This window comes from Globicephala melas, chromosome 1 (assembly GCF_963455315.2).
Source record: "Globicephala melas chromosome 1, mGloMel1.2, whole genome shotgun sequence".
In the NCBI taxonomy this organism is placed as follows: Eukaryota; Metazoa; Chordata; class Mammalia; order Artiodactyla; family Delphinidae; genus Globicephala; species Globicephala melas.
Genome location: NC_083314.1, coordinates 186,396,499 through 186,422,306, shown reverse-complemented (window position 1 = coordinate 186,422,306; position 25,808 = coordinate 186,396,499). Strand labels below are relative to the sequence as shown.

Here is a 25,808-nt window from a genome sequence, read left to right as displayed (position 1 = left end):
AGGGGTCCCTCCTCATTGCCGAGGATGGTGTCAAGGACGGGGCATCACGGGGCAACTGAGGGCTCTGTCTTCACGCCTGCAGCGTACGGAGAGCCGGCCTCTGCCCTCAGCAGTGGGAGGACCCATGGTGGTTGAGGGCGTGGGACCCGACGGTTCCTTCTGTGTGTGTGTGAAGCACCCCGGGCCCCTGGCCCTGATGCCTGAACTTCAGGTTGGCTCGGCTCCCTCCTGGGCTGTCATGGCTTTGACCCCTTTATAGAGGAAGTGAGGCTCTGGGCCTCACCTGCTAGGAGGTGGAGGGGCCTGACCTGGGCCTCACCTGCCTACCCTATCCCCACCTCCACCAGCTGTCTCTGGCCCTACTCCCCCCCCCCCCCCCACCCTGGGGTTTTCAGGTCTTCTGGATGCTGACTGCCCTCCCTCCACCTCCCCTCATACTGGTGAGCTCTTTTGCCTTCACTTAAATGCCTCTTCCTCCAGGAAGCCTTCCCTGACCCCCTGAGGTGGAGTTAGTTCTGCTGCATCTTGAAGACTTTGAAGGCCTTCTCTCTTAGAAGACTCCCTTCCTGGACATGTTTTTCTGGAAGGAAGCCCTGGGTCTGGTCACTGCCCAGGGCTCCTCTGTGAGGTGGGCAGGGCCGGAGTGCCGGCCGAGGGGTGGGAGTCCTCTCTTTCCTCTCTGCCTGTCGCAGGGGCTGTCTGGGGACAAGGGCTGGGCAGCCAGGCAGGGGTGAAGTGACGGCAGATCATCCCCCAGTGGGTCCTACCTGGGAGGGCAGGTACACGGGAAGTGAAATCTATGCTTCACGACCCGCCACCCCCAAGCCACTGCTCACCTCCGAGTCAGGGACCCAGGGTCCAGCCTGCCACTGGCTTCTCTCTGGGAGGGGGTCTCTGGGTAGCTGTGAGCTGCTGCTTCCCACTTTCTGAATTGAAGAGCATCCCTCCCGGGAGGTGGGCCAACATTAGTCATGCTCCTGACCTCCGCTGGGCAGGGGGGAGGCACGGCGGGACCGAGGGCTCCGCCTTCCTTCCGGAGGGATGGGGTCAAGGTCAGGCCTGACCGCCCCTTTGCTTTGGGAAGGATTCCTGGGTTTTTCCACCGCCCCTGGGCACCCATCCAAGGCACCGCCCAGTCCCCACTTCCGGGTGCTGAAATGCCGCTTCAGCACGAACTTGATTTTGCTGTGAGATCTCCCTAGGTGCCCCCCGGGGGGAGGTGTTTTGGGTCCTGAAAAGTGTGGTGCCCCAAACTGCTGCGTTATTTATTTATTTTAACATCTTTATTGGAGTAAAATTGCTTTAGAATGTGTGTTAGTTGCTGCTGTATAACAAAGTGAATCAGTTATACATAAACATATGTTCCCACATCTCCTCCCTCTTGCGTCTCCCTCCCTCCCACCCTCCCTATCCCACCCCTCTAGGTGGTCACAAAGCACCGAGCTGATCTCCCTGTGCTATGCGGCTACTTCCCACTAGCTATCTATTTTACGTTTGGTCGTGTATATAAGTCCATGCCTCTCTCTCACTGCGTCCCCTGCTGCGTTATTTAAAAGGTGACATGAAATTCGGGAACGCAGCTCTCAATCCACTCGTGGGACCTCCCCACCCCCCATGCCTGGACTTGACCTGCCCAGACATACCCCGGCCCAGGTGTGGCCCTCTCCCTGTTGTCCATTTGTCTGGGGTTGGGTTTCTCACCTTTCCGGACGTGCCCCAAGGCCGCATTCAGGGTTCCTTCCCCCAGGACGATTGTCCCCGCAGGTGCAAGCCCTGCCGGCTCTTCCAATTCCTCCTCCTCCAGGAAGCCGCCCGGGAAGCCTGAGACTGGACCCTCCTCTCTGAGTCCCTGCACCCCCCCCAGTGGCCTGCTGAGTTCTCTCCTGTGCAGGGGTGACCCCTTCACCCCCCTCCTCAGCTGCCTAGTCTCTGCCCAGGCCCGGGACAGAGCGGGGACTTGGGTTCAAGGGTTGGGGGGTTAAGGGGGTGCAAGCCTGTGAGGACTCACGGGTTAGCCACTGACGCCCACACCCTCAACACTGCCCTTGTGTCCCGCAGGCCAGGGGCTGGGCTGTGCTCGGTGGGCGCCTCGGCTCCCTCGGCTTCTCTGCTCTGTGCAGGGGTGACAGTTGCTCCACGTTGGGGTGATGTAAGGCTCAGCAACTGATGTAGAGGACCAGCACGAAGCCTTCATTTGTGACAAAAGCAAACATATTTTCATTCTGTGTTATTTTATTTTAAAAATGCACCAAACACTTTCATGTGGAGAATGATCAGGCCGTCCAGATGGGCCTTCAGTGCCAGGGACTGGGGCGGGGGGGTGGCGCTGGTGGTGACAGTGGTGGGACGGCAGGAGGAACAGATGAAGAAAGCCCGGACTCCACTGCTGAGTAGCTCAGAGTAGGCGGGAGCGGCCAGAATTAGGGGGTGTTAAACCAAGGAGGCTGCTTGGAGGAGGGAGCATCTGCTCCAGGAACAGCCTCAAGTTTTACTCCTATGGTCTCCGTTACAATCTCCTTCCATCAGGATGTTTAAGCCCCAGGATGCACAGTGAGGGCCCCTTAGTTACCCTTGTGGGCAGAGTTCAGAGATGTAGATAGGGTGGGCGGGAAGGAGGTGGCCCCTGGACATTCTGTTTGAGGAGGTGCCCCGGGCACCTCAGGTCAGAGCTTACAGGACAGAGGGTCCCCGAGGGTCGGCTGACTGAGGGATGCGGGTGTCGGCAAGGGGCGGCTGAGAGATTCTTGGGTCCGTAGGTTTCTGCTCCTGTGACCTCATGGTTTTGGCTCTGCCAGCTGGTCTCAGAGTGACCAGGGAGCACAAGCCACCTGCTAGCAGATGTCCTGCAAACTCAACATTAGAGAGAGGAGGGGGGACACTGGGTATCTCAGAGACCCCTCGGGGTGTGGGGGAGACCGTCCTCCCAGGGACCCCCCAGGGATTTTCCGTTATGCACGTTTATGGGACGGCTGGGAGGGAACGGTCTGGGGATCTGGCGGCGGGGGGCGGGGGGCGCGGGCGTCCAGTTGGCTCTGGTCAGGCCGCCCTGGCAAGGCACGCCGGGTTCCATCCTGCATCTGGAGGCAGGATCACACTCGCTGACCAGCCGGCTCCCGCCTGCGGTCTGTCTGTCGGCGCGGGCGCTGGGCCTCTGTGGGAGACTGGGTTCTGGGGTGGGGACCCCACCAGAAGGAAGAGCCCGGTGGGTCCTGCAGGGCAGGGTCTCACAGGAGTCCAGCTGGCACCCCTGTCACCCAGCCTCAGCCGGGACCGACACAGACACATGGAGTTCTCACAAAAGGTAATTCAACAAGCTTTGGACCGAATCCCGAAATTTGCGTACAAGGATCTCTATTTATAGAGCCTCCTTCTTCTCTCTGGGGTCGGTCAGCCATCCATGCCCTTTCAAGAGTTTATAACTCTATTATTAAATTTAGAGTTGGCTGCGGTTTTAATTCAGAGTGAAAACTGCACACCGTGGGGGGAGCCACGGGATTCGTTTTAGGGTGACTGCCAGCAAGTGTGTTTCCAGTGGTCACCCTGGGAGACGGCCCAGGTGGGTCCAGGAGCTGCGACCGTGGGCTTTCCGGAACCCTCTCGCAAAGCCGCATCCAGCATTTTCCTCACTCCCGGCGGCGTCTGTCGCCCTGGGCAGCCTGTTGGTTTCTGAACCTGAATCTGGTAGATTTCAGGAAGCTTGCAGCCCTACACGCTGTTTGTTTTCGTCTTTGCGTTCAGGGGAGCTGTCCCGTGGCTGGCCTCTGTGTTCTCAGTGCCGGGGCCTGGAGAGTGAGCGATGGCCGTGGCCTGCTGGGCATGGGGCAGCTGGTGGACTCCAGGCTGCCCTGCCCGTATGCCATGCTCTCTGGGAGTTTGTTGTTCTAGGTTAAGACCCATCAGTCTCTTTGGAGCAAATCTGGGGTGCGGGGCCCAGCCCTGGGCATGCGAGGAAGGGGCTCGAATCAGACTGGGGCTGTGTTAGTCCCTCCTGGGTCTCCTCCCCTTCCCGGATTTTCATATGATTATTGAACACTGCGTCTGTTCCCTGTACTGCCCACATCCGAGCTCCCCTGGGAGAACGGCTTTCCAGGCCCCCCTCAAGCTGCTGTGACCTGGGGTGGTCGGTGGGTGGCAGGAGGTGGCCAGAGAGGCTGGGCGGACAGCCGGATGCCCCCACCTGGGAGCTGGCTGGCCGCTGGCCTGTGCTGGTGGAAGGCTGGTCCCAGAGCTCCGACCCCCAGGAACCTGCTGCGGCTGCAGGACCGCAGGGCAGGAAGGAGTGCGGACGGACCGGCTCCCGCCAGTAGGTGGTGTTCCCAGCCTGCTTTCCCAGCCTCCGCTCCGCCTGCAGCCTGCCGCCCGCACCTCGGCGCAAGCTGGGCACATCTGGAAATGTTTGGTTTGATAGAGTGTCGCTTTACATGGCAGAAATGAGCGTAAGCGGTTTTTTGACCCACCAAGTGAGAAATGTGATCTCGGTTTTACTGCCGACCCTTTAAATAAAAAACAGATCGCTTATTAAACCATTATCTATCGGGGATGTGGGGAGGGGCCCGCATGGACCGGATCGGGTGTGGATGGAAACGGACGGGGCTCTGTCTCCCTGCTGGGCGGGCCACGGGGCACAGGCCGCCCAGGACCCTCCCCGGGGACCAGGGGACGAGGAAGGGGCTGGCATCCACTGCCGCACAGTCTGCCCCTTTGCCAGCTGCTGCTGCAGGTTTCCAGTGTTCCCGTTGGAGGAGTGTAAATGCCACCGCCGGGCAGCCGCTCATAGCACCCCGAAGTTGGTGTTCCCCGTCAGGGGGGCAGGAGAGACTGACTGGGCCTGCCGGGCTGTTGCTGAGGCCAGGGGTCTCCACGGCCCCAGGCAGAGGCCTTGGGCCTGGCTGTGCCTAGGGGCAGCCGCGTCCTCCGCTGAAATGCCACGGAGGCAGGCGCTTCTGCTCCTGGGGGGTGTCTCGGTGAGCTTGGCCTGGAGCACTTTGCTCTTGGGGAACCGTAGTGTCTGGGTTGTGGGGATGGGCACGCGGGTGGCCAGAGTCCCGGCCCCTTCCAGGCTGCAGGCATCTTTACGGCAGGGGACCCGCCCTCCCCTGGTCTGCTCGTGCCAGCGTCCTGGCCTGCCCTAGAATGGCCGGAGCACCTCCAGGGGACGTTTCTTGTTTTGAACTGTTTTGCCCGATGAACCGGGTGTCATTTTCTGTTTTGACAGCGTGCTCTGATATCACCTCCTCCCTTGGTCCTGCAGTATTTTCAGTAAATGAACCTCAGTCCCAGCTCCGTGGAAAGGTCCTCAGTTAGCTGTCCAGAGGCCACTTGAGGTCATGTGAGTGCTCCCCACCGGGACACCCGCTGGGCGTGTGTGGTAAGGCTTGAGCTGGTCCCGCCCCACACGCTATGGGACTGGGGTTTCCCGAGCTGGAAGCAGAGGCAGCGTGGAGAAGACCGGCAGGCTGACCCGGCCAGGGAGGGTCAGGGTGACACAGAGAGGGTGGCGTCGGGGACCATCGGGAGGACCGAGGCAGAGTGGACGGGAGGAGGTGGGCTCCAGGGAGAGTGGTGAAGAAAGAGGTGTGATAATGGGGTTGACAAAGGAAGTTGGGGCAAGGTCTGAGGACAGAGGCCACAGGAAACATGGAGGGGGCAGGCCGCACTGGCCGGGCACCGCCGCCCTGGGGTCCGCTCTGCTGCAATTCTGAGAGGGTCTGGCAATCCTGGGCCTGGGCACAGGTTCCGTGTTAGGGGAGGGAAAAGGACACATGAAGATACCCCAGTCCTGGGCCGCTGGACCCCTTGCGCTGCGAGCTGCCTGGGAGGGAAGGATTCGCTGAGAGGGGGACCACGGGGCCTGGGCGGGGCGGCGGGGTGCAGGGCGTACATCCGTGAGGGCTGGCTATTAGCACTGGGGTTGTTATTATTCAACAAGCCACTGTGGTGCAGAGCCCGGAGCCTGGGGCGTCTCAGAGATGGAGGTGGGACCCCCAGCCTAACCTGGGGACAATTCCTTCCAGCCTGGCCTAAGGAGGCCGGCCCTTTGTGCTGGCGTCGGTGGTCCAGGTGTGGCCAGGGCTTGGACTCAGGGATCAGTGGCGGGGAGCCCAGGCAGGAAAGGAAGTTAGTCGAGCGGTACAGAGAGACCCTGCGGTGAGGGTGGCATCCATCAGCCCTGAGGGATTTATCGAGCTCCCAACGCGAGCGCTGCAGGCCCGGCAGTGATGCTTGCAAAAACCGCCTTTCAGTCCAAGGGCAGTGGTGGGGGAGGGGGCATTGGCACCCGCTGTGCAGAGGAGGAAAGGGAGGCCACAGAGGGTCAGTGACTGGCCCAGGGTCACACAGCCAGCAAGTGACAACCTAAAACGCGGAGCCACAGGGGCTGGGCGGCCGTCGTCAGGAGCCCTGAGTCCCGCCCAAACAGGCATCGCTGCTATGGCAGGGGGGCAACAGGGGGGAAGTGGCCTCTGTCAGCGGTGGCAGCCACAAGGTCATGCCCACTGCCCTGGGGTCGCGGGGACCCTTGGCTCTCAGCGCCGGCCTCAACTGGCCTCACTGTCCTCGTTACGGCCTGCTGCCCACAGAGGACTGGCCGGGGCAGATTTATCTCCGCTGTCACAGCCAATAGAAATATAGCACTGCCCGAGCGGCTGTGTAGTTACAGTGACAGCCGTGATTGGGCGCACGCGTGATGTATGGGCTGACACTGCATGTGGCCGGATGCTCGGCCGTTCCCCCAGCAGACCTCAGGGGCCGCTCTTGACCTTGAGCGGGGTCTCCAGCTGCAGCAGCGTGGGTGGGGTGCCAGGTCCCCCAGTGTGGGCGGGGGCTATATCTCGGTGGGCCTGTGGAGCATCTAGACCTGGGGTGGCTGGGACGTGGGGTCTCTAGGTGGCAGCCTGGACGTGGGGCTGCATCTGACTCAGACAGAGATGGGGTCCTAGCTCAGAGGACTGCTGGATCCCTGAGCTCCCGGTGGCCAAGGTCTGGGTTTGCGCCAGACCCCGGCTCTGTGCGGGACACCCCCCTGTTCTCCGGCTACTCATTCTTGGCCACGTGTCTGACCCCCCATCCCCGAGCTTGGGGCTCTGGCAGTGGAAGCCTGGCCCTCCCTCCCTGGGCTGCCTCCCTGGCCCCCGTTTTGTCCGACTGCTCCCCAAAGACGTGTCTTATGTTTTCTCAATGGGCCCCAGCCACACTGGGACCTTCGGGGCCCTTTATTACCATGAACCCTGGGTTCCTGGACGTTCTGCCTGTGACCACCTCACGCTGAGGGGCAGACAAGTGAGGGCCCCTCAGCTCCGCAGCCACGCCCACTGCAGACCTGAGCGGCCACCAGCCCCCGCCCCTGGTAGGTGAGCGGGGCCCGTGGACCGCGATGCTCAGCTCTGCTGTTCACTTGCCCCTCATCCCCGGGATGGCGGGTATGGCCCCGCTGTGTCCCGCGGTGGTGGCCATGCTGCATGAGTGTCGCGGCTGGCCCACAACCCACCGCCGGTCAGGACGTCTCTGGGCCCCTGGGTGCACACAGACCCCCAGAGCCCTGGCGGGGCTGCACCGGTTTGCTGCCTGGGGCAGAGTGCTCCGGTGGGACCGGCCGCTGTGGGCTCGAGCCTGAGGAATGCCGGGTGCCCGCTGAGACGTGCTGCACTCACAGGCCGGCCGGGAGCAGTGGAGGCGGCGCCCCCTTGACCTCCGTGCCCCTGCGGGACTAGGCACGTAAGCCGCTGTGGCCCCCTTCCCAGGGATGCTCGACCGTGCCCACGGGGCTGGCGGGGAGACGGGGGCTCAGGGAAGTGGGGGTCCTGGCTAACTCAGAGCAAGCCCTCCCTCGCGGCTCCCAAGAGCTGTTGCAGAGGGGTGGGTAGGGGAGCCGGCCCCTTGGCTTCTTCGCCCAGGCCCTAGCGGGAGGCCTGCTGCTGGGGGAGCCCCGGGCTGGACCTCAGTCATGGATGGATGGACGGACGGACGGGCGGGGTGGAGGTGGCTAGAGGAGGTGGAGCGACCACTGTCCACCGGGCAATGTGGTACCTGGTGCCCACGTTTGGAGGTGCCCACGTTTGGAGGAGCCCCAGGCAAAGCTCCCCTGCCCCCGTGCCTCCCTGGGGATGGGGAGAGCCCCTCCTGTGGGCTTGAGGTCCACGGAGACATGGACATAGGGGAACAGTCGTACTCCAGAGCAGCTGTCCCTCGCACCCGGCAGAAGGGTAGTGAGGCAAGTGGTCCGCACAGCCTGAGGGACGGAGGGCGCCACGGTGGAGCTGCCGCCTCTCAGGTTGTGGTGGCGAATACGAGGAGGTGGGTGAACCAGGCAGGGAAGGGTGTCCCTCCTGGAGGGAACAGCCTCTGCAAAAGCGCAGGGCTGGCAGCGACCTCACACACATCACTGTGGTGCCCGGTGGAGGCAGGGGGTGGCTGGCACGCCAGCCAGAGCTGTGAGCAGAGGGCTCGTGGGGGTCTGGAGGCCACCCCTTGGGCTACGTGGTCACACCAGGCCAATTATCAGCTGCCCTGCCCCTCCTCCCCTCTCCCCCATGAGGCACCACAGTGGGGGCTCAGAGAGGGTGGGGACTGGATTGGTTCATTCACCAGGGGAATCCTGGGGACACCATAGGTGCCAAAGAAGTGTTTGCTAGATGCACAAAGGCAACGGGAAGAGGCAGCTGTCCCGGGGCCACGTGACCCCCTCTCCACCCTGGGCAGGCTCCCGGAGCTCGTCCTGGGCTTCAGTCCAGCCGGCGTGCACACGGACGCACAGACACGTGTGCGCACACACTGCAGGCATGGGAGGTCCTGCACATGCAGCCTCGCACTCCCCCCTCCCCACTGGCATCTCCGTCTCATAACCCCCTCAGCCTGTGTCGGCTCTGCTGACCTGCAGGGTTAGGCACTGGAGCACAGTCTGGATAAATTATTCTAATTAGAATGTGTCTGTACGGAGAGAAATTGTATCCAGAGGGCTGCCGGGGCAGATACGGAGAGGTTCCACTCCTCAAGGATGGAAAACTGCAGAGATCAAGTGGTTTCAGTTGAGACAACCCTGGGGGGTGGGGGGGGATTGGCCAGTGGAACAGTGTGGGGGGGCTCTGCGGCACCTTGGGCAGCATTTGTGTCCGGGGGCGGGTGGGTGGGCGTCACGGGGCTGCAGTGGACAGGGGGTGCGGGCTGGTGGAGGGATCCCAGGCCAGGCAGGCAGCAAGGACACCCACCCTCTGGAGCCTCTCCTCCCGGGAAGCGGGTGGCACAGCAGGAGCAGCTGAGGTCAGAGTCCCCGGGGAGCTCTCGCTGCACAGCAGGGTCTCCCCTCACCTCCCATGGGCCCAGGCAACCCCGGCCAGTCCCCTGGCCTGGGGCCCGAGAAGGCAGAGCCTGGCAGGGGAATCCTGAGCACCACACTGGGCAGGGACCGAGGACCCGCTGGCCATTCCTGGGGAGGCGCAGGGAGACTGGCTCAGGGCCGGCACGGCCCCACCTGCCACCCCCAGGGAATGCTTTGCTGAAAAGGCATTGTTGCAGCTTCTTCGGGGCCAGAGTTGTCAAGCCTCAGGGGAGCGTGCCCCCACCCCTTCCTGCTGCCAGGGCCGGGTACCCGGGGGGAGCACGCAGGCCACGCTCAGGGACCACTGCCCAGCTCCTCTCGGCCAGCCCAAGCGGACGAGCCTCACAGGACGGGGCCCAGGTGGGGTCCACCCCTGACCCCGCTGTCTTCCTGGGCCTGGCCCACACAGCTGCCCAATAAGCATGTGTTGAACGGAAGCCCCAGGAACGGCATATTGTACCTTCATTCTGTGTGTGTGAAATCCCCCTCCAAGACCTGGGGAGTGAGTCTGCAGAGAAGGATCCCAAACCAGGGGCGCCCTTGACGTGCCAGCGCTGTGAGTTCGGAGATCACCTGCCAGGTGGCTCCCACCTTCCCACTCCCCGAGGGGTCCTGAGGAAGCGCGGGGGGCTCTGCGGGCGCCCCTGGCTCTGCCTGCCCGGTCCTGCACGGTACGGCTGCCTCGCGGGGCCAGGGCCGCGTGGGGCCTGCCCCCAAAGCACATCCTGCCCTCCCTGCTCAGCAGCCCTGGGTTTCATTACCCCTAAGTACCCCCAGCCCCGGAAAATATCCCCAGTGTAGCCTGTCCCTGCCGTGTGATCCTATCAGGCCTCTGCTTCCTTCATCTGGTTTCCATACTTCACAGCCACGTGGGCAGGAGGGGAGTCAGGTGGACGAGGTCTGGGGACAGGCCTCAGGCAGTGCCACCCAGCCTGAGCATCTCCTGGCCAGACCAGAAGGGCAGCTGGTGAGGGGCCCCAGGGCCCGGTGCCCCTCGGGTCTGCCGCTCTGCACCACTGTGGACACGGCGCGCCCTCCAGGGAGAGCGTGGCCGGGTGGGGGTAGGGTAGGGCTTTCTTCCTGGGGCCACCTCTCTGGCCGCGTGGCCATGGGGCTGGACGTCCATCTCCAGGTGGTCTGAAGGGGGCTCCCAGTCGGTCGCTCAGATTGCAGACCCTGTCACCCCGGGGGAGGGGGACACCTCGGGTCAGACAGTCCCCCCCGTCGGCCGTGGGCTCCTTGATTTACTGTCTCGGCCCCTTTAACGGCCTCCGTGGGCTGGGGCCGCTCCTGGCCGCACCGCCCGTGCGGCTGAGCTTGGGAAATCTATTACGGCCGAGTCATTAATCTGGGGCTGCCGCCGCGGGCGCTCGCGGGCCTCCAGTTAATGGGCCGCTTCCTGAGCTCCGGAGCCGCTGCTCGCCTCTCCTGATCAGCTTTGTTTAATTATCAAAATATTTGATGCAGAAAATTGACATTAGTTCTGAAGGTTCTGCCCTCCTCCCCCTGCCTGGCTCCCGGCGACAGGGTGCCTCGGCCGCTGTGCCCCTCGCCTCAAAATAGCAAGGGGGCCGGCCAGCCTGCGCTTGCCGGGCGGATGCGGAGCTGCTGCCAGAAGCAACGTGGGTGCAGGGCCAGGACCCCGCTGGGACCCCGCCCTGGGCGCTGGGGCTGTACCCCTGTTTCTCCAGTGCCCCGGGCTGGGGGGCCTCGCACGGTCAAGGGCAGCCACTGGGAACGCTGGAGCCGGGACACGGCTTTGCTGGGCCATCGTGGGAGGTCCCTTTCCTCGCTGGAGCTGCCCCCGCACACCTGAGCTGGGGGCCCGCCCATGGCCTCTCCCGACCGTGAACAGCCCAGGGCGCTGAGCCCGCGGCTGATGGCCGCACTGGGTGCCAACCAGTGTGTCCTGCCGTCTGGGTGGTTGTCAGCCGGTGGGCAGAGCCCCGTAGGGCCCAGGCGGGCAGAGGCCAGGCCTCTCCAGAGAGCAGAGCCTCTTCCTGAGGGACAGAAAGGTCCTCTCAGCAGCTGCATGGGGACAAGCCTGGGAACACCGGGCTCATGCAGCCTCGGGGCTACTGTCTCCCCCTTCAGGTCTTAGGCTCCTTCCCTCCACGTGCCCGTCCAGAGCCCAGAAGCTTCAGCCCCTGGGGATGTCACAGCTGTCCTCTTTGCACCTTTTGTTTACATTCCAGCTCACGTGTGCAGTCCTGTGCCCCGTGTGCACCCACTCACCCGTGCCCCATGTGTGTGCCTGTGTGAATCCTGTGTGTGCACATACGTGTTTTCTCCTTGTGTGTGTGTGGGGGGCACGTGCGTGTATGTGCCTGCACCTGCCCGGTGTGTGCACGTGTGTCCCAGGTGCATGCACATATGTGTGCCCACATGTGCCCATCACGGGCGAACCCAGGGCAATCAGTGCCAGCCCTGAGGAAGCCCACTCCTTCGTTTCTCAGTGGCCCCTGATTCCTGGGTTGGGTCCATCTGTCCATCTGTGTGAGTCGTTGCTTCCAGAGGTCAACAGCCACTGGACCGGATTTGACTTTCCTGGTCCAAGTGGTCGAGCTCAGGACGCTGCGCTCAGTGCTGGGGTCAGTGAGAGCCTCGGCCGCCTTTGAGCAGAGGCTGGCGTACGAGCATGCCTGGGGAGGAATATTGTTCCAGCTTCGCCAACAGCCGGATCAGCAGACCCAAAACTCATTTATTTGCTCCTGGTTCCTCAGTCTTGGCTACACCGGCCAGCATGTGTCCTCGGATACGGCTTATTTTCAGATGTCAGATAATTTTCAAAACAGAAAGTAGTTTCAAGGTTGAGAAGATACCATTATGGAAAACAAGCAGCGGTCAAGCCCAGACGGTGGGTTTCACTTGCGATCAATGTCCCCCCGTGCGGCACAGGACGAGGGGGGCGCACTCAGGGAGGCAGCGCAGTCACGGCTCAGGCCCACCTGCAGGGAAGGGGCAACAAGGGATGCGCGTGACCCTGTGGATAGCAGCCTGGCTCCCGAGCACGGCCCGGCTCTGGGAAGCACGGGGCGACCGGGGCAGCTGGCCTGGCCCCTCCAGGTAAAGCCGCACAGTGTCCGTCATCGCGCCAACGTGGCTGACGGAACGTGAGTCCTTTCAGGAGTCGGGAGCGATGTTGTCCTATTCTTTCCCCACTGCCGGCTGGCGGTGCCCACTTTCTGGGTCTCCTGGCGGAAATCACGGGCTTGCCTTTGCCGCTGCTGCTTGGAGCCCTGCCACCCGTCGGGACGAGACCAGACTCCATGTCTGCTTGGCCACCTCCACACAGGGGCCCTCCAACAGGGTGTTTAGCGGGGGAGCCCTGTTTTCTGGGGAGCGGGGTTCTGGGCCCTGGGTACAGGAGTGAGGAAGACCCTGTCTTCCGTACCAGGTGGACGCTTTTTCATCAAAATATTTCCTAGAGTTTTTGCTGACTTCTGCATGAAGGGGTGGGGTGTTTAGGGGAAACCTGATGCCTGTGGGAATTCACAGAGCAGGGGCAGGACCGACTTGGGCCACGAGGTTGCACAGGGAGGCCTGGGGCAGCGCCTTGAACAACCTTGGGACTAGTTTCCTGGGCTGCCAGACCAAGTACCACAGGCTGGGGGGCCTGACATATGAGAAACTGATCCTCTCACAGCCTGGAGGCCAGGAATCTGAAGTGAGGGTGTAGTAGGGCTGGGCTCCCTCCAGAGGCTCCGGGGGGATCCTTCCTGCGTCTTCCACATTCTGGGGGCTCCAGGTGTCCCCTGGCTTGTGGCCGCATCCCTCCAGCCTCTGCCTCTGCTGTCACATGGCCGTCTTCTCCCCGTGACTGTCTCCTCTTCTTATAAGGACACCCACCGTTGGAATAGGGCTCCTCCTAAGTGCAGGATAATTTCATCTGAAAATCCTCGACTAACTGCACCTGTGAGACCCAATTCCCAAATAAGGCCACATTCTGGGGTTTGGGGTGGACGTGGACTTGGGGGATAGTGTTCAACGCACCACACGTGGGAAGCAGTTTCCTTGTTTTTATTGAGGATCCTGGTGAGGACGGGCAGTCTGGGTGTTGACCAGCCTGGAACAACGGCTCTCTCTGCAGAGAAGGGCCAGGCTTGGCCAGTGCTGCCTGCGGAAGGACCAGGGCCCAGGAGGGCTCCCCAGAGCTGAGCCATGTGGGACCTGCACGGGGCAGGAGGGCCTTACATCCGGACGCCTGGATGCCTAGACGGGGGAGGCTGCAGGTGGGGGCCCGGCTGTGTTCATGGTGCATCTATTATTGATTCACGTGAACACACGGAGACCATTCTTAAATCTTGGTTGAACCGAGCAGGGGGAGAGGGGTCTAAATGAGCAAATGAATAAATAATCATGGTAACGACTTGCCCCTCCCACCTCGGGCTCCGAGGTCTTCCATCTCGTTATTCGGGGACGTGCTTGGAGGTGGAGGGCAGGTGACCGTGGAAAGGCTCTGTGAAGGCGCTCAGCTCTCTGGGCTGGGCTGGGAGGGTCTGTGGATGGGGCAGGGGGGTAATGGGAGGCTGTGCTTGTCTGTCCCTCGAAGGGATGGCCTCTGTGGCCACCTGGGGGAGGGTGGATGGGCCCCACTGCCCCGGCCGCCCGGACACACAGGGGTTAAGCCTCCTCGCGCATCGGCGCTGGCGCCCAGGGCGATCGTTTTCATATATATTTGTTTGTGGTCAGAAATCGTCACAGACTAGGGCTGTACGACCTTGACTTTCCCTGACACTTAAAATTATTGCCGCCCCGGGGACTCATTTTCTGTGCTGCCACCCGCTGACCCGGCCACACACCAATCTCAGCTGTCATGCCGCCCACTGGCCCCTCGCTGTCGCTCCCCATCGTCCCACCCTCGACTGAGAAGCCCGCTGCGCCCAGCCCATCTCCCCCCAGGATCCATCCTTGGAGGCGCTGAGTGCTCTCTGGTCCTGTGTGCCGGGTGTGGGCGCCATCCTCAGCGCTGGGCCGGTCAACTGGGCGCACAGAACCTGACCTAACCCAGACCCCTCCCTCCAACGCCTCTGCTGCCCTGGCCAGAAATGACTTTCCTGGTTAATGTCACACTGAAGCGAGGCCTTCTGACCAAGGGCTGAGTATGGGGTGGGTGGAGAGCAGTGGGGAGGGGATGAGGGGGAGAGGCGGGGAGGAGGGACCCGGCACACCTGGTCACCCACAGTCCTGCACTCCCACACGGGTTGAGGTCCATGCCCGACATCCACTGGAACATCGCCCTCTGGGGGCAGTGGCCTCCCCTCACCCCCAATACCCCAGTGCCAGCTCGGGGCGGGGAGGGGTAGTGAGGTCAGGGCTGCCTGCCCTGGTCTGGCCTCTGTGGTCCTGGGTCAGCCCCTGGGTGCCCCCAGGCATGGACTCAGAGCACAGGACATCCCCTGCCCGCCCCACCCCCCCGGGGGCTTCAGGAAGCCAGTGAGCAGAGACCACCTGACCCCACCCTCCTCTGTGTTCTGCATGTTCGAAGCCTGGGGCAGCCCTGTGCTGGGGGCAGGTGGAGACCCCCGACGTCCGATCCTCTTTGAGGAGAGGCCACTGGAGGGCTGAGGGGCTCCCCCCAGCCCCCCGTCCCCCCCAGCACGAGTCTCTGACAGGTCCCGTGAGAAGGGCCAGATGTCCTCCAACAAGGACTCAACGTGAGAGGCCCCTAATTATGACACTGACTCACCAGGGGGTGTCCCTCCCGCACCCCCCATTTTCACTGTGGGGTCCCAGGGAGAGGTGGTCCCCGCGGCCACTGCCCAGGGGTCACAGGTGACTATGGTCGGGGCAGGGAGTGACCCCCCCGGGAGGCCGGGCTCCAAATGCTCCCCCTCTGGCCACTCCTCCTCCCTCTGTGACATTTCTTTTTCTTTTAAAAAAAATATAAGCCTCTATAGATACACATCTTTATTTTATTTTTGTTATTGTTTTTGGCTGCGTTGGGTCTTCGTTGCTTTGCGCGGGCTTTCTCTAGTTGCGGCGAGCGGGGGCTGCTCTTCCTTGCGGTGCGCGGGCTTCTCATTGCGGTGGCTTCTCTTGTTGTGGAGCACAGGCTCTAGGTGCGTGGGCTTCAGTAGTTGTGGCATGCGGGCTTCAGTAGTTGTGGCTCGTGGGCTCTAGAGCACAGGCTCAGTAGTTGTGGCGCACGGGCTTACTTACTCCGCGGCATGTGGGATCTTCCCGGACCAGGGCTCGAACCCGTGTCCTCTGCATTGGCAGGCGGATTCTTAACCACTGCACCACCAGGGAAGCCCTTTGAGACATTTCTTTACCCAAAATGCCTTATTTCTCACCTGAGGTCGTGACCCCTGCTGGTGACCTTGGAGTGGACCCTGAGCCTACCTGCCCCCCACCCCCAGTGCCCCTGGCCCATCTCCTCCATGGTGCTGTGAGCCCCCCAAGCCCCATATCCCAGGGTGAACTTATGCCTGCCCCAAACGCCCCCCACGACCTTCCTAAACTCTTGCTGGCCCCCAAACCCTGGAGCCCAGGCCCTGTTGCTGAGCTCTGGCGACCCCTCTGCTGCTCGACCACTGTCCAGATATCTCTTCCCCAGGCCACATCTGGCCCCCTCCCCAGACCACTGCCACCCTGTCCTGTGGAATCCCCACCCTCCCTGACCCTGGCCAGGCCACTCAGGTGGCCACAGAAACTGGCAGGGCCCGTGGGGATGCCCGGCTTCAGCCCCAGCTGGGCTCCTGGGGTCTCTGGGGGAGGAGCCCAGCCCCCTCTTAATTAAGCCTCATTCCCACCACGTCTCAGGGCCTCATGGCCCAGCCTGACGGTGACTCTCGGTCCTCTGTGTCCCCACAGCTCTCCCAGGCACAGTCCCGCCCTCCTGGCACCGCTGGCTCTAACCAGCCTGTACACTTGTTCAGACGCCGCCCCGGAGCCTCCAGCACCCCCTGCTCTGCCCACCTTGCCTCAAGAGCAGGACTGGCCTGTGCACTCGCTGCTCTGCCCCTTTCCTCACCACCCCCCATGCGCATGCCCGCATGCATACGTCGGGGGTCCCCGAGTGCATGGGGCTGCACCAGGCCAGTGTGTGCCCATGTGTGCCCATGTCCAGGCTCGCCCCCCTTGGTGGGGGGCAGTGAGCAGAGGCAGTCGGTGCCCCCCGGGAGGGCAGCAGATACGGAGCTCTGGGGCTCCTGGTGGAAGGGTGCCTGTTCAGTATCTGTACCTGGCGTTCACCGGCAGGACCCACCCTGGCCTTGTGTTTGTGCCTCAGTCATCTGTGCTGGGGAACAGAGCACTGCACGCTGAGCGGCTTGAAACAACACACGTTGAGCATCGCGGTTTCCAAAGGTCAGGAGTCCAGCACGGCCTGGCTGGGTCCTCTGCTCGGGGTCTCTCCAGGCTGCACTCATGGTGTCGGCCGGGTTGCGCTCTCATCTGTGGGCTCGACTCGGGGAGGGGCTGCTTCCTGCCTGCTGCAGGCGCTGGCGGTATTCCTTTCCTTGTGGTTATGGGACGAATGGTCCTGTCTTCCTGCTGGCTGGAGACCAGGGGCCACTCCAAGCTCCTAGAGGCCACCAAAAGCCCCAGCCCGTGGGGGTCTCTCCTGGCAGCTCATGTCTCCAAGGCCAGCAGGACAATGTCGCTCCGGGTGGCTTAGATGAGTCTTTCTCACCTAATGCCACCTTCTCAAGGGAATGGCTCCTGGCACCTTTGCCATATTCTACTGGCCAGAAGCAAGTCGCGAGTTCTGCTTGCCCTCAAGAGGAGGACTCATGCGAGGGTGTAACTTAGGGTGTGTCAGGCACCCCAGCAGCACCCCAGGTGCCAGACTGCATTCTGGGGAGCAGGACCAGAGGGGCCAGGATGGAGGTGGCGCTAGACACAGAGGGGAGGGGTGTGGAGGTGGGAGGATGGCGCCCAGGCTCCTGCGTCTCTCCCCAGCAGACGCCACCTCCCCTGAGGGCAGGGGGGGGTCCTCTGTATCTCCAGCAGCCAGGACACAGCAGGGGGTCATCAATGCCAAGTGGGGAGGGCGCTGGGGGTCGTTCCAGCGGGGGTAGCCTTGGTGTCCTGAGGCACAGGCTCCAAGCGGCCAGCAGCATGTCAGGGACCCCACCCGCAGGGAAAGGCCGTCACTGTGAGGTCTCCAGAGCTTGCGCCGTGACTGGAACCTTCCCTTCGCTGCTGCACTTTGAGGCAGGATGGGAGGTGGTCTGGGGGCCCGGCCACCCCCCAAGTCAAGGGCAGGGCTTCCTGCTGGGCCTCCTCAGCTTCACTCTCTCTCTCCAGCTCCCAAGCTCCTTCCTGGGGTGGCAGCAGGTGCAGGTGCAGTGCCGTTTCCAGTCAGGGGTCAGGCCGCATCGGGGGGCTTAGGGGGCTGCCGGGTTCAGGGTCCTGAGGGCTCCTCGGGGGACAATGTCTTTTTAGGCAGCCGTAGGGGCCTGCGTGGGCAGGAGGTAGCAGGGGCTGTGCTGGGATGGTGGAGTGGGGAGACTCCTCCGTGGGGCCCCGAGTCAGGCACACAGGGGGGGACCCCCTTCCTGTCACCAGTCCCTGGCCTGAGGACAGTGTTGGGGGGACCACCCTGGCTGGGTGTGGACGGTGCTGGCTGCAGCCCTGACATTGAGCCCGGCAGGTACCCAACGCTCAGGTGAGGCAGTCAGGGCTCAGGTGGGCTGCTGGCCCTGGGTGCTCGGGCCACACCTGGGGGTGGGCTTTGAGGCCGAGCCTGAGGGAGTCTCTGAGTGTGGACGGATGAGGCACAAGTCTGGGCCCCGGGGACCCCACACAAAGAGGCGGGGGGCTGAGAACAGAGGAAGGGACCTAGAAGGGGCGGCCAGGCCAAGGAGAGTGGGGGTGGGATCCTGCAGCCGTAGGCCCCGGGGGGCCAAGCTGCAGGCAGTCATGGCCTATGTCAGAGGCCACCACGGGGCTGCCAGGGGAGGATGGAGAAACAGAGGAGGGATTGGTGGGTGAGGGTGCCCCACCGACCCTGCCAGAGCTGTTCTGGGCTGGGTGGTTCTGAAGGCCTGGCTGGGAGCTGAACGGGGGAGGAGGGCGGGGTTGGGGGCCGTGGGGCCCTGGTGAGGAGTCTTGCTGTAGGGGGAGAGGATCTTCTCATTGTTACCTCTCCCTTGATAGTGGAGCTGACGGTCCTGTGTGTGGTGGGGAGAGGGGGGACCCCTGCCACCAGAAGCCTCGACCAGGGGCCACCCAAGGCTCTCGCTCCAGGACAAGGGGGTGGGGGAGCAAGGGTAGGTGGGGGGCCCTTTCAACAAGACCTCAGAGAGCTCCAAGGGGAGTCAGAGGGGCGCGTCCAGACGCCGGGCCACCCCTCCTTGGGCTGCACCCTCCGTGGGAACGTGGGGGTCTCTGTGGAGGCAGCTCCCCAGGGAGGTCTGCAGGGGTTCTGACTCGTTGCGGAGGCTTCACCAGCAGACGGACCCAGGCGTTTCCCCACTGACCCATCTCAGAGCCTGTTTTGATTTCTACTTAAAGTTTCACGGTGGGAGCCCCGGGCCCGTCCCTGCCATGCTAACCGACAATGTATCGTCCATTAGCGCGTCAGCGTGAGGCTGGCTGGTGGGTAACGAGCCCAGCGGGTGTCCTGGGCCGCCCATGACACACCACTGTCCAGCTTGGCCGGGAGCCACGGCGCTACAGTCCCTGCACTCCAGATGCGCCCTCAGGAGGAGGGCTGCGTGTGCACCTGGACCTGGAAGGGAGAGGACTCGCCCCACCTGGGCGGCTGCTGGGATGGGCCTTGTCCTGGAAGCCAGCTCGGTTCATTTCCCACCCAGCCCTCCCCGCCTCGTGACTGACAGCCGCTTAGCCTCTGAGCCTTCACAGACTTTAGCAGCACCTGCCCCACGGGCGGGCTGTGGAAGGATATCAGAAGGTCCGCGTCCAGCCTCAGTCCAGCCCTAACGGGGGGAGGGGAGAATAAATGCTGAGGCTTTCACTGCTCGTGGAACCCCTAGTGTTCCACGGAACACAGTATGGGAAGCACTGTTCCCATGTGTGATTCCCTGCAAAGTGGAGAGGAGATGGCCTCCCTGATGGGCAGGCCTGGAGCTCTAGGGACACAGGGCCATCAGTGGCAGCAGGGTCTGGCAGGGCCGGCCCCTCTCTGGCATCTGAGGATTTCCCTGCAGAGCAGGTTAAGAGACATCGCTTTCCTGCAGTGTGGATGGTTTCCGGAGACAGACCGGGAGCCTCTTCTGCCTCATGTGGGTCCTGAGCATGTGCACAGCTCCGGGCAGCGGGCAGCGGGTGCCCTGGGGAAGTGTCCAGCGCTCTCCCTGTAACCAGGGGCGTCCTGTGAGCAGCAGCTTTGGTGTGGACGGTGGCTTGGGACCCTGGCGGGGTCTTGTCTGGGGCAGAGAGTCCACTCCAGTCCGCCTGACACCGTCGAGAAGCAACTGCTCTTCTGCTGCGTCCATCCACTCCAGCCACGGGGCCCGGGATCAGCCATGCGTGCCCTTAGCTCCCCTTTAGGTGAGCGCATCCATCCTTGACGTTTCCATTCCCACTAAACGAGTTCTGCTCTGGTTCTGGGGTCCTGGGATTAAGACCCCCACTCTCAATCTGTGATGTGGCACTGGCAGAACGTCCCCCATGCGATGGGCACCTTCCAGGACGCATGGCGTGGAGGTAATGCACTTGGTGCTGTCCGACCTGTGGCTGAGATGTAGGGTGGACTCGGGGAGGACCGGGTGGGGATGAGGTCTGCGCCCCCAGCAGCTCCTGGCCCAGCAGCGACCGAGGGTGTCGGGGCCACTGCCAGCCACTCCCGACGCCCCTTCCTCCACCCTCCATAACTGGTCAGTGTTTGTGGGATGGGCTCAAACATGAGACTGAGTGAGAGAGTCTGGGGGTCCCCGGGATGTGATGGGGTCTTTTTCTTTTTTAGGCTGGAGAGTCCTAGAGTTTGCGGTCCAAGAGGGCGCTGGTTCACCTGTCTGCAGAGGAGGCTCTGAGGAGTGGGTGGGCGGCGGGGGCAGCTGGGCAGGCGGCTCTGAGGAGTGGGTGGGCGGCGGGGGCAGCTGGGCAGGGAGGCTCTGAGGAGTGGGTGGGCGGCGGGGGCAGCTGGGCAGGGAGGCTCTGAGGAGTGGGTGGGCGGCGGGGGCAGCTGGGCAGGAGGCCCTGGGTTAGGCCACAGGCACAGCTTGGAGGGCAGGGTGTCTGGGTGCTCTCAGGCCTTGGGGTGTCTCTGGAGAGAACCAGCCACCGTGCTGCCTGTCAGGCGTTTGTCCACCAAGGCCGGGGTGCTGCGGAGGACAAGCAAATTCTTTAGCAGAACCTGGGGTCCGTGTCCTCTCCACCCGCTTCCAGATGTTCTGGCCGGGGCGGGGCGGGGCGGAATGCAAGGAAATAAAATGCAGGATGCCCAGGTACGCCTGGATTTCAGGTACACGTGAGTCATTTTGGGTGTGAGGACGCCCCCAGGGCAGCATGGGACACACTTGTACTAAAAACAATGTCTTGTTTATCTGACAGCTCTAGTTGGGACGTTGCCCTGGGGCCACTGTAGTCCTGGCCCAGCTGTCGGCACCCACGCAGGGTCCCAGGAGGAGCTGGGCTGGCGTGAGAGGCCCTCCCTTGGCAGCCGTGTGGCCAGGACCCCTGTGGAGGCTCTGCTCCCCTCTCCTGGAGGGGTCACATGGAAGGTCCCGCACGTCCCCCACTCGGGGGCTGGCGACACAGGAGGCCTTCCGAGTGGGCCCAGGTGAGGGTGCCCCGTGGGTGGAAGGGCCATCTGCAGTGGCTGCAGGGCTGGAGGCCAGGGCTGCTGGGCCTCCTCCTGACCCTGCTCGGCCCCTGCCTGCAGCCTCGTGCAAGTGGCTGGGTCCCCACAGGCCTGGGACTTCAGCGGGGGTTTGGAGCCGCAGCGGGCAGGCCAGGAGTGGGCCGTGCGGGGGACACCAACCCGTCGAGATCCGTGTGGTGCACGTCGGCCTGTCTGGGGGACCTGTGGACTGGCCTGGGCCGTGCCCCCGGGCCACCAGCTGCCCGGCCGAGAGGCCAAGCGTGGGCAGGGCAGGGCAGGGGGCAGCCCACCCACCAGTCAGCCCAGCGGGGCCTCAGTGCAGGCGCCACGAAAACGCCTCGGCTGCTGGTGCGGGGACCGGAGCAGAGCTGGGTTCCTGAAGCCCTTGCAGTTGATCCGTGGAGGCCGGAACGTCTCCGAGAAAGAAATATGGAAGCAATTACTCTGAGAGCCGTCGTTTGGGTAATTCCCAAAGAGACACCAGGGCCGGTCCTTTCGAAGCCTGGTGCACGGCGCCCTAATGAAGCAATTAAGGCAGGGATCCTCCGGCTTTGATCTCGATGGGGTAATTTTTACAAAAACATCACGGAGTGATAGATACCCATAACTCGGGGTCCTTAATTGTACTTAATTTGTTTGGAATACAAATGTGCATTTAATTAAAGCCCAGCCCGGCCGCGAGCTTCAAGCAGGGCTGTCAAGGAAAATTAAGACCCAGTTTGCTTTCAAAGTTACTGGTTTTTATCAGGCAAGGACAGGGGTCTTCGAACAGAAGGTTAGAGATAATTAGGCCGAGAGCTACAGCCCAGGAAAGCAGAGAGAAGGCACTGCTGCCAGGAGGGGGTGGGGAGGGGGGGGAGACCCTGGCCTGGTGGGCGGGCAGGCCCTGCCCCCTCCAGACCTGGAGCTCTGGCAGTCAGGGCTCGGCTGGAGGTGGGACTGCGTCCACAGCCGGGGTCGGCCCAAGGCAAGGCCCGCGGGGCGTCCCCTCACACGCCATCACTGGAGCATGGCTCTGGAAGGGCTGGGACGACCCGGCCGCCCCTCGGATCAGGTGGGGAAGCTGAGACTCGGAGTGAGAGCCCGACATCTCCCAAGGCCACACAGGGCCTGCTGGCACAGAACGGGGGTGCCGGCTCCCCCCTCCCCATCCAGCCTCTCTCTGGCATGCCGTCCTTCTGTGCCCCTCCCTGGGGTGTCCTCTTGACTGGCCTCGCGTGAGCGGCCCTGCCAGCGGGGACTTTCTGGGGAAGGTGTTGTGGGAGGATCCTGAGCTCGGGTGGCTCTGGCCACTGAACTCCCACGTTGTTCCTGGGCCAGGGTGCAGACGAGAGAGGAGCGAACGTGCAGCCTGGCCCGCGCCCACCACACGTCGGGGCCTGGGTTCCTGGACACACGGAGGTTTGCACGGGGTCCTGCAGGGAGACGTCTCTGCTCTGTTCAGGGACCCCCAGGCCTGCTGTCCGTGGAGCAGGGAGCCAGATCCATGTCGGGCGTGGGGAAGGCAGGGGAGAGAGAGGATCTCTTCTCTCTTTTCGATTCTGAGCGCGACGGCATGCGGCCATGCAGCAACCCACACGCCCACACACGCTCTCGTGAGATGCCTGCACGCGCACAGATGGGCACAGACCTGACAAATGCACAGAGGCGCCCCCCAGAGGCTCACACGTGTATGTGCACACTCACACATGCACACATGCGCACACAACACCTGGGGGGCCACAGGGCCTCTGAGGCCTTGCAGTCTGCTGGCCTTGAGGACTCTCTTCGGCTGCCCCACCGTCCAGACCTCTCAGGAGGACAAGGTGCTGAGTTTGTCAAGGACCTGAGAAGGGCCTGCACCCTCTGACCCGACTCGCTTCCTAGAAGACCCTCTGGAGTGTGAATCCACGCGCTGGGGTCATGGGGGCGGCCCCCGGCTGGGCGGCTGTGGCCTAGCTCCGCTCTGACTTTCCCATCCTCAGCGTGAGGACCCCCGGGCCTGTGGTCCCCAGGGTCCTGGTGGTCTGCAGCCCAGGATGGGGCTTCCGATGGTGCCTAGGGCAGCTCTGGCCCCCACCCTGTTCCAGCATCCCTGGGCGTGCATGGACAGTTCCAATCCCAGCGGGCCACGGCCGGGTCCACACCGCTAGCACCAGCAGCAGTACCCGCATCCTCGGCTGGCGCTGCCCGGCGCGCGTCCTGCTTAGCACGGAGACCGCTCTCTCCAGAGCCCCCTTCCCTTGTCTTCGGGGTGCAATGCATCTCGGCTCAGTGACATCCCTGTGAATAGCTACAGTCGTGGTCTTGGTGGTAACTGTCCCTTCAGGGGTGGAGAAGTTAAGGAACTTCCTCAGAAGATCCAGCTGGGGGATCTGGAGAGAGTGGGGGGGAGGAGAGGGGCTCAAACTCGGGGTCCTGGGGTGTCCGCTGTGTTGTTTGCACTGTGTCACTGCCTCAATGGGAAGGGGCTCTGTGTGGGAGCCCTTGGACAGCTAAGCCCTCCCCAGGCCCCTGGAAGTTCGCCCCAATTTGCTGGAGGGCAGGAGGCCGGGCCCAGCGTGAATGTTCTCATGGGGGCCCCGAGTTCCAGGTGCTGTGGCCACGTCCCCCACGAGACCCACCCAGAGCGCTCGCCTCTCGAGCGGACCTGCCATCTTCACCCTCAATGTGCTGGTGCCTGTTGGGGCACCTGTCGGGCAGGTGGGAGGGTCCAGCCGGCTGTGAGCCCAGGGATGTAAAGCCAGCGCCGGGTGACCTGCAGACATGCAGCAAACCCTGGGCATGGAGATGCCTCCAGCACTGGTGGGGCGCTGTGGGGGGCGTGTTCCGGGGCCGCGTCACACGGCCCTATGGCCGGGCTCAGATGGCAGGGAGCCCTCTCTCCCCGCCCGAAGTCTGAGATCCAGGTCCGCAGGGCTGGTTCCTGCTGAGTCCCTTATGAGGAAGACTCGCCCCCGGCCTCTCCCGCAGACTCTGGTGGTTTGCTGGCTCTCCTTGCAGTTCCTTGGCTTATAGACGCAACACCCCAGCTCTGCTTTGTCCCCACACAGTATCTCCCAGTGCATGTCTGTGTCCAAAATCCCCTTTTTCGAAGGACACCAGTCCTATGGGATTAGGGGCCACCCGATTCCAGTAGGACCTCATCTTAACTAATTACATCTGCTAAGACCCTAATCCCCAAGAAGGTCCCATTCTGAGGTCCTGGTGGTGAGGACCTCAGCACGTGGACCTGGGGGGCACGGTGCAGCACGTCACAGTGGTCCCCACGGGCTGCTGGGAGGCTCACGTGGGCTGGTGCGTTTTGGCAGGGGCACGTGGGAAGTGACGTCAGGGCTGGTCATGAATGGTTCCCCTCCAGCAGGCGTCATCATAGCTCCTGGCTGCGACGTTGAGGAGCATGGCTTCCGCCGGCCGGGCATCCGGCGCAGCCTGTCTGTGCAACCGCGAGGTTCCCACGTGCCGAGCCGGGAGGTCTGCTCAGCCAGGGCCCAGCCAGGAGCCCAGAGCGCAGGGATTCAACGGAGGCGCTGGTTCAGGAGCATTGGGAAGGCCCAAGGGGTCATGCGTGTGACCCAGGGACAGGACCTGCAGCGAGACAGGCGTGAGTCTTCAGGACCCAGGAGCTGCGAGAGGAGCCCATGGGCCTGGGGGCGTCTCTCTTCTGAGCAGGGGCCTCCCCAGCGGCTGCTGGTGCCCCTGTGAGGCACCACGGGCTGGTTCTGCTGAAAGAAGCTGGCGGCCAGCATCAACTGTGGCCGACGGGACCAGGGGCCAGTGCCTGGGACGAAAGTAACAGGGGCGACGTATAAATGTCCTCTCCGCCAGCACCTGCCTCCCCACTGCCCTCACCTGCCTCCCCACCACCCTCCAGGGCCCCAGTTGGCAGAGCCGCACAGGAGGCCGGCTGGCCAGGGGGACGTCATCGGCGGGGTCCTCACCCAGCAGCCCAGTGTGTGAAAGGGCAGGTGGGAGCCCAGAGACAACATATCAGACGGCCAGCACTGGCCTCCCCTTGGCTGGACGCACCCCTCTTACCTGGATGTACGTCCAGCCCTGGTCGACGATGGCAACCTGTGAGTGCTTCTGCCTAACGAGATGCAATTACCCGTCAGAAAAACAAAGACACTGTCACCTCCTTTTGTTAAAGGGGCGACAAGATCCCAGCATCCCGACACGCGTTTCCTGGTGACAGTGGCGGCATTCATCTCTGGCAAGTTTCGTTTCTCTCTTAGTTCAGTTGTGATGTCATATGTTTTGTATATTTTTGAATAAATGTACGTATGTGAACATTTTGGAGTCATAGAATAGATTGTCAAGTTAACCACTGCCCACCGTATATTAATCAAATAACAACGGGAAAGGAAGAGCGCGGGAGAAGGGAACCAGGACACGCACGCGCACGTGCATGCGCCTGTATGAGAAGGCGCACGGATGTGATGGGGCTGTAGTCTGGGTTCCACACCCGACCCTGAGGCACAGCCCACATTTACCATCTTTGCTCCATCTGTCTCCTTGGCTCACCTGGCATCTCAGCTGGCTGGGGTTCTGTCCGGGTGGGGTGACTCAGTGTAACCTCGTTAAAGGGTCTGAATCCTCGGGCATCCTGCTTTGCCCTTTTTCAGATGCTGTGCTTCTCCACTGACTTTCACACTGGGGGGGGGGGGGTGCCCTGGGGCCCAGTCTTCCTCCTCCAATGTCCCCTTTGCAGGGGGCGTCAACGGCCCCCGGTGGCACACGCACTGTCACCGGGCCAGTTGGTTCAGGGGTAGGCGGGGCCCC

The 25,808-nt window shown here is 62.9% G+C and overlaps 1 long non-coding RNA gene across 1 annotated transcript in view; it reads left to right on the top strand.

The window, feature by feature from the left end:
* Positions 1–25,246, top strand: part of LOC132594024 (uncharacterized) — a 68,935-nt gene extending 43,689 nt beyond the window's left edge. The window contains exon 5 of the long non-coding RNA XR_009560141.1: positions 24,391–25,246. This is a non-coding gene — a long non-coding RNA (uncharacterized lncRNA). The remainder of the gene's footprint in view (positions 1–24,390) is intronic.
* Positions 25,247–25,808: the final 562 nt, after the last annotated feature.